The sequence below is a fragment of the Camellia sinensis genome, chromosome 9 (assembly GCF_055761805.1).
Source record: "Camellia sinensis isolate YWXY chromosome 9, ASM5576180v1, whole genome shotgun sequence".
Taxonomy (NCBI): Eukaryota; Viridiplantae; Streptophyta; class Magnoliopsida; order Ericales; family Theaceae; genus Camellia; species Camellia sinensis.
The window spans coordinates 166442672-166451114 of NC_138969.1; positions in this window are offsets into that span (position 1 = coordinate 166442672).

The following is an 8443-nucleotide window of genomic DNA, read 5'->3' on the forward strand; positions in this document are numbered from 1 at the left end:
TTATTTTCTCATCATTTTAGACATTTCATTTGATATATCATGTATAAGTCACATGTCAAACTTTCATCTATGTACGAGACAATTTGTTAACAAAATATTTATATTGATATAAATTTATAATTTAAAGTAGAAAAGTGAAAACATCATTAAAGATGTGGAAAATTAAGATGGAGGCAGATCTCCTTTGGTTCAAAATTTGAACTAGAGGTCACTGTTTGGGTCTGTGGAGGCCACCATAAGTCTCGTTTTGATAATCAGAACCATTCATTTTGTCGGGTACTTTGTGTATTTCATCCACAAAAAAAAAAAAAATTAGATCGATTTGATAATTATAATATGTTTAATTTATCATTTTTTTTATCCAAAAAAATAGATGACAATTGTGTTTTTAAAAATAAATCACACATTGTTTTCATGATAAACGTAATAAATTGAACAAGTTATAATTATCAAATCGATCTAATTTTGTGTGTGGATGAAATATATAAAGTAACTAACAAAATAAACTGTTTGGATCATCAAATGAAGGCCCATGGTAGGGGCCAGAGTCTCATATAACGCTTGCCAGTCTAGATTTTGGACTGGAGGGATCTTCTTTTAATTAAGATAATAGCAGAGAGAGAGAGAGAGAGAGAGAGAGAGATAGATGAGTGAGAGGAAATTGGAACATGAAAGCTATTTATTCTTTAAAGGAGAAATTATTCAAAAAATCAGGTATATCATGTCATTATATTAATGTGATGTGTCCAATCAATAAAATTTTAAATATTGTGACAATTATTGACAAAATTCTTAAAATTACTCTGTATTTTGTGAATATTTTTTTCTCATGTATTATTCTCATTGGTCAAGCACAATACTGATGCGGAATTCCAAAACAATAGAATAACTTCTCATAGAATAGGGAGCAGAAAAGTCAAAGACCTTTTTATCATTTCGTTAAATACAATTGAATAATATTACAAACACACTTTCAGAAATGATTTAAAATTTTTATTATGTGATTCGTATTTATTTTATATATAAATCTCTCACTATATAAATTTATTTTTTGAGAGCTTTTTTAGTAAATCCATTATCTAAGAGTGGAGTTCCAGGAAACCCATACTGTTTTATAATATTCCATTAGGTCCATTTTATACAAAAAGACCAAAAAAGCCCTAAAAAAACACGCGCCCCTCTCTCTCTCTCTCTTTGAATCGAATAACCGTTTCTTTTCCCCTCTCTATTCTTGCGCAAGAAATCACGCACAGTACCTCTACAGTCCAGAAATCCAAACCATATTCCACATCGCCTCGACGCCCCGAAGACTGTATTCCTTCCATCGTTGCATCGTCGCATCGTCTCATCGTCTTCTCCCCATCCATACGCCGAGAAGCCTGTCTTCGTTCGATCGTCACATCGTCTCATCATCTTCTTCGCCGTTCGTACGCCCAGAAAACTGTATACGTTTCTTCGTCGAATCGTCCCTTCGTCTCAACATCTTTGTCGTCGAAATGGGCAAAAAACGTAAGCATTCATTTATTCTGAACCCCTCAATCGTAATCCCTAAATTTTTTCATTTTTGCACTCAAAAACATTACACTTGCCATTACATTGTGTTCACAACTGTCAACAATCGACAATGTTCTAGTTGTAGTTGTTGTTATTGAAAAATGTGAACATTCACATTGTTTGGAAATGGTTTGATGATCAAATTATTCCAGATGTTACCCCCGTTGTTGTTCAATGCTGTGACCATTCACATGGTTTCAAAAATTTTTTGACCAGTTCTTTTTCTGTTGCTGTTGGTAACAGATATGAACATTCACATAGAGTTAAAATGTTTGCGTAATCAGGTATTAATGGTGTTGTTGTTGTATGCTGTGAAAATTCACAGGCATTGACACAGTTTGGCCAATTCTGTTGTTGTTCTTGTTGTTGGAAACTGTGAACATTCACATTGCCTGAACATTGTAGGACAATCAGATATTATTGGTTTATCTTGTTATAGGCTGTGAACATTCGCATTGCCTGAAATTTTTTGGACAGTCAGATATTTTTGGTGCTGTTGTTCTATGCTGTCAACATTCACATTTGCTGGAAATTTTAGGAGAGTCAGATGTCGGTGGTGTTAATGTTCTTCGATGTGAACATTCACATTGCCTGAAGGTTTCAGTTCGATCAGTTATTAGTGGTGCTTTTGGGCTAGTCTGTGAACTTTCACATTGTCTGGAAAATTTGCCTGAAAATTTAGGGCATTCAGATATTATTGAACTTTCACATTGCCTGAAAGTTTTAGTTCAATCAGATATTATTGGTGCTTTTGGGCTAGGCTGTGAACATTCACATTGTCTGAAAATTTACATGAAAAATTTAGGACATTCAGATAGTATTTGTGTTGTTGTTCTATGCTGTCAACATGCACATTTCCTTCAAATTTTAGGAGAGTCAGATGTCGGTGGTGTTAATGATATACGATGTGAACATTCACATTGCCTGAAGGTTTAAATTCGATCAGATATTATTTGTGCTTTTGTTCTACTGTGAACATTCACATTGTCTGTAAAATTTGCCTGGAAATTTACACAATACAGATATTGTTGGTGTTGTTGTTCTATGCTATCAACATTCACATTTGCTGGAAATTTTTGGAGAGTCAGATGTCGGCGGTGTTAATGTTCTACCATGCCAACATTCACATTGCCTGAAAGTTTTAGTTCAATAAGATATTATTGGTGCTTTTGGGCTAGGCTGTGAACATTCACATTGTCTGAAAAATTTGCCTGAAAATTTAGCACAGTCATATGTTATTGGTGTTCTTGTTCTACGCTGTCAACATTCACATTTTCTGGAAATTTTAGGAGAGTCAGATGTTGGTGGTGTTAATGTTTTACTATGTGAACATTCACATTGCATGAATTTGTTACTTCAATCAGATATTATTGGTGCTTTTGATGTAGGATGTGAACATTCACATTGTCTGAAAAATTTTAGTTGAGTCAGTTATTATTGGTGCTGTTGTTCTATGCTTTGAACATTCAAATTGCTTGAAAATTTTAAGAGAGTCAGATTTTATTTGTGCTGTTGGTATATGCTGTGAACATTCACATTCCCTGACGATTTTAGGACAATCAGATATTATTGGTCCTGCTCCTATATGCTGTGAACATTCACATTGCCTGAAAATTTTATACATGCTCTTCAACAATGTTCATGGTTGTATAAAAATGCATTGTTTACCACACACTGACACGATATGTTCATTGTGTTTGTCGTGACACAGTCGAAATACACATTCATGTACGTATGTGAATGTTCTCAACCGCACACAAACTCTGGTGATTCACACCAACGCACACAACTGTGAACATGCACACCAGTGGAAATGCTGTGAATGTTCACATCTGTTCGACTATGCTAATCACATGAGCCTTCACTTAATTTTTTTTAAATGCTCCATTTTGCAGACGTCGCACACAAGAAAACCGGAAAGAGAAAAAGAGATGAGTCCCATGCGAAGGAAGAAACCCCCAAAACAAATACTTGCACCAATGTCGACAAGCGCCATGTGAACTACAGATCTAATATGACAGGACTGGTCAAATTAATGAAAACCACCGAGTTCACAGAAGCACAGCTTCGCTGCCTTCGGCAAACCCCTTTTTGGAATTTGTTTGATGCATTGAGAAACAATCAAATCGACCTGGATAAATGCATGAAGTATGATGATGTTGTTGTGCATGTACTACAAATGTACCAAGCTTCAGAAGATGCCTTCTACATTGGGCAGAAGAAGATGAAAATACACAACAGCGACATCAAGCTGATTTTCGGTGTGGACTGTGGCAGCAAGCCAATGGACATAACATACGATGCGAAACCAAAGACTGGCATTGTAAACAGAAGATGCAAAAACGTAAGCCGGTTGACTTCAAAATGGATACAAACCCTTTTGACCGAGGCATTGAAAGGAAAAAAGAAAGATGACAACGAAGAAGTTGCCCGACTAGTGTGCATGTATGCTTGCCAGAAGCTTTTTTTCTCAACAAGCGGAGAGACAATAGGATGGGGCTACTACGCACATATGGTCCCACTGGAAAGCATGCAACAATATGATTGGGCCAAGCAAATTAGGACAATGTTGATATCGTCTATTTCCCAAAATGACAAAAATCCAGCAAAAGTCACCGGCTGTGTCATGTTATTGATGGTAAGTACCCATGTTTTCCAATAATAAGATTGAAATGTCCTCCAGTGTTTTTCATCTAAGCCAACTGTCAACATTGGCATCTGCACCTCTGATGTGAATGTCCATAGGCAATTGTATTTCACATATGTGAATGTTCACATCTGAACCACTGATGTGACCGATCACATCCACTCATAACATACTACTGTGCATGTTCACAACAGTGCCAAAGCACTTATGTTTCTGTCATCATTCACATCAGTGATTCAAATGTGAACAGTGTGAATGTTCACATTCAATGATAATGTACCACTCTGAATGTTTACCACACTGCTCTGTAGGCAATTATGTTTTCACTACTGTGAATGTTCACATCTGAAGCAGTTAATGTGACTGATCACATTGACTCATAACATAACTCTGTGAATGTTCACAACAGTGCCACATCGTTCACAATTCGCAGATGTGAATGTTCACATTCAATGATAATGTACTACTGGGATGTTCACAACAATGCCACTGTGATTAATGTTCACATAGGTTGCCATTACTCTGCAAATGCTAAATAACAATATGCGTTTCTTGTTTTATTGAAGTACTGGTTGTGTGAGCACACAACCATCCTCCAACCTCACAGACCCAATCCTTTTCCTCGCTGTGTGAAGTGGGATCTGACTGCTTTGCAGAAGAAGATGAAAACCATCTCCTTAGCAGATTTGGGTTTTAATGAGGTAGGGCCTTCAACTAGTGATCCAAACATTCACATTATAACACCACCCAAATATATGCGTTAATTAACATAATTTTTTCATTTCCAGGTTAATGTCGGTGAACTCTTTGCAATCCCAACAGAATTACAAAAGTTCAAGCGTAAAACATTGAAGGTGGAGCCTGAAATTTATGAACCAGGCAGAAAATGTCCCAACATTTCTGACATCAAGGGAGAACAACACAGTGGCAGCAGCTCCCACTTTTTTGGGGATGGGGTAGACCTGAAGGACAGTGATGAGGACATTCACATTCCATTTAGCAGCCAACATTATGACAGAGCTATTGTAATACCAGACACAAACCAACCTGATATCATTAATGTCCTTATCCAAGAAAATCGGAAGGCTTGGGGCGTCATAAGGCAATGGGAAGCAAAGTACAAACACCTTCAATTTTCATGGGAGTTGAGGGCAAGAGTCATAGCTGATCTTGAACATAGATTGTTTAACCAGTCCAGCCTGCCCAACGTGAATATCGAAATGAAGAAGTCCATGGAGCAGAAGGATCAAGAAATCAAACGCTTAACGCAGCTGGTCATCGACTTAGAATGCGATAAAACAATTCTTCAGGATCTTTACGATGACCAGTCAGTCCACATTGTCACACAAGCTATGTCAGAAAGGCAACCCCCTAGCCCAATGCAACACAATATCAGCCCACCTTCTAGGGTCAAGCGTATAAAGGAAAAAGATCGCAAAGAACATCGCCTGCCTGACTTCCAATACCCAGACTTACCTGGCCAAAAGCAGCCCCATCCAGTCGAAATGGTTGAAGATGAGGAGGAACACCCAGCAGCGAAGCAGCCAAAAAAATTATCCTTCACCAAGAAGTTCAAAGTCTGGGCCAAGATGTCCAAACATGACAAACAAAAGGTCCAAGCTTTACAAAAAAATGGAGGCGATGAGTAAGTGACTGTGCAAACATCCAATGTTAACATTCACATTTCGTAATAGTCTATATTCCTAACTGTGTTCAGTTTTTTTGGGTTGTTGAGATATATGCAATGTGAATATTTACATTGGTTTGTTAATAATGCACAGGCTGCTGGTGTGGAAAGGAGATTCGAAGGCTACACATGTGTATTTTGATGACATTGTCAACCTTATCAAGGAGGAATCAATACACAGCAATGTATGCCATTACAAATATAATTCAGTCTTCATGCATATGCACACACAGCCACACACACACTGATGTTGTATCACATGTGTGAACATTCACATTTGTGGTTGCTCATAGCAATTGTAAACACTGATGTGAATGTTCACACTCACGTACGATATTCATAATATGACCCCATGTTTGTGCAGCTCATAGATGCATATGCTGAACTGTTGCATGAACAACAAGAGGTGGTCAACCCAACTTTAGATGAAGCCTCATTGATCTTCACGAGCATGTGTTTGGTAAAATCTATCATTCCTTTACTTGTAATGTGACTGTGAAACTTCACAGTCCATTAATTATTTGTCAAATGTGTACAGAAAGTGATACGAGAGTACCATCATCGCAAAAGGAGTAAACACATTGACGCACATGTCAGAAACTACCAAGGAGAGAGATACCTACTATTCCCATTGCATCATGAGTACCACTGGACGATAGTTGTGTATGATGCTAAAGAAAATTTGTGGAAGCATTACAACTCGTTGCGCCCAAGGCCAGGCATACATGACCCGCATATCGACCAAGCACAGGAAATTGTAAGTGGCTATTTTTCAACACAAACATGACTTGTTCTCGTGCATTAAATGACTGTACACACACATATGTTTGTTGGTCCCTAATGTGAAATTCCATACACAGAGGAACTACATTGAGCATGTTGTGACCGTTATTGGCGAGTCATCACCGCTACACACTAAGTTAGCAGGCCAAAATCCAGCACAACCAACCAAAAGTGTTGATGTCTGTCCTCAACAAGGCGACGACTCGTAAGCCTCACTAAATTTTTTTTCAAATCCTCCACAACCATTATGCAAATATTCCTGTCAACTGCTAATCAAAACCATTTCACATTTACAGAGTGGACTGCGGACCTGCAGTATGTTACATCATGCGGGCGCACGTATATCATGAAGAAATTGTGGGCAACCTCAGTAGTGCAGAATGGTGTGGACTACGAGATTTGTTAGTGCATAGTTTTTTGAATCATAAGAAATCAGAGCTTCCTTAAAACCTATAGGTGGGGGGTGTCCACCTACGAACTAACCAACAGTCGATTTGAATGTTAATATGGAAAGCGTTGATATTTTGACACAGCAACTGATTGTAAAACAGTGATACAACATCTGTTAATAGGAAAAAGGCAGCTTCGAATTTTGAACTACTTTTGGTGTTGTTATGTTTTACATATGTGAATGTCCACAATTGTACCACTAATGTGAATGTTCACAGTCACGTACGATATGCATACTGATGTGTTGTTGTGAGAAAAATTTCTGCAAGTGTTTGAACCTGACTGTTGTTTAGTACACATACCTTGTGCAGGAATGTACACTTGGTCTACGTGACATCAGTATGGATCACATACACATGTGTGAACATTCACATTTGTGGTTGCTCATAGCAATTGTAAACACTGATGTGAATGTTCACACTCACGTACGATATTCATAATGCCGTTTTGTGATGAGCATTCACTTATGATATTCAAATGCATATGCACTAATGTTTACATTCACTTACGATATTCATATGCACTAATGTTTACAGCTATGACTGTTCACAGTTTCAACATTGATGTGAATGTCCATAATCACTTATGATATTCATAATGCCGTGTTTTGATGAGCATATTTGATGCGATTTGTGGAACCAGTTTTCAATGTAACACACATACCTTGTGCAGGAATGTACACTTGGTCTACGTGACATCAGTATGGATCACATACACATGTGTGAACATTCACATTTGTGGTTGCTCATAGCAATTGTAAACACTGATGTGAATGTTCACACTCACGTACGATATTCATAATGCCGTGTTGTGATGAGCATTCACTTATGATATTCAAATGCATATGCACTAATGTTTACATTCACTTACGAGATTCATATGCACTAACGTTTACAGCTATGACTGTTCACAGTTTCAACACTGATGTGAATGTTCATAATCACTTATGATATTCATAATGCCATGTTTTGATGAGCATATTTGATGCGATTTGTGGAACTAGTTTTCAATGTAACACACATACCTTGTGCAGGAATGTACACATTGTTTGCATGACATCATTACGGGTAACATGAACAGGTGTGAATATTCACATTTCTTTACATTCATAACAGTTGTACATGTTCACACCATGTCAATCTTCATGAATGTGAAAGTTCACATCACATCTTGTATTCATGTCAACATTGACAACAATAAGGTAAAAACGTCCAACCCATGTGCAAGTTTTCACATAATATGATTCGTTTACGTAAGTGTGAATGTCCACATCATGTATTTATCATTACAACTTTAACAAAAAATCAGTTTCGTACAGAAAA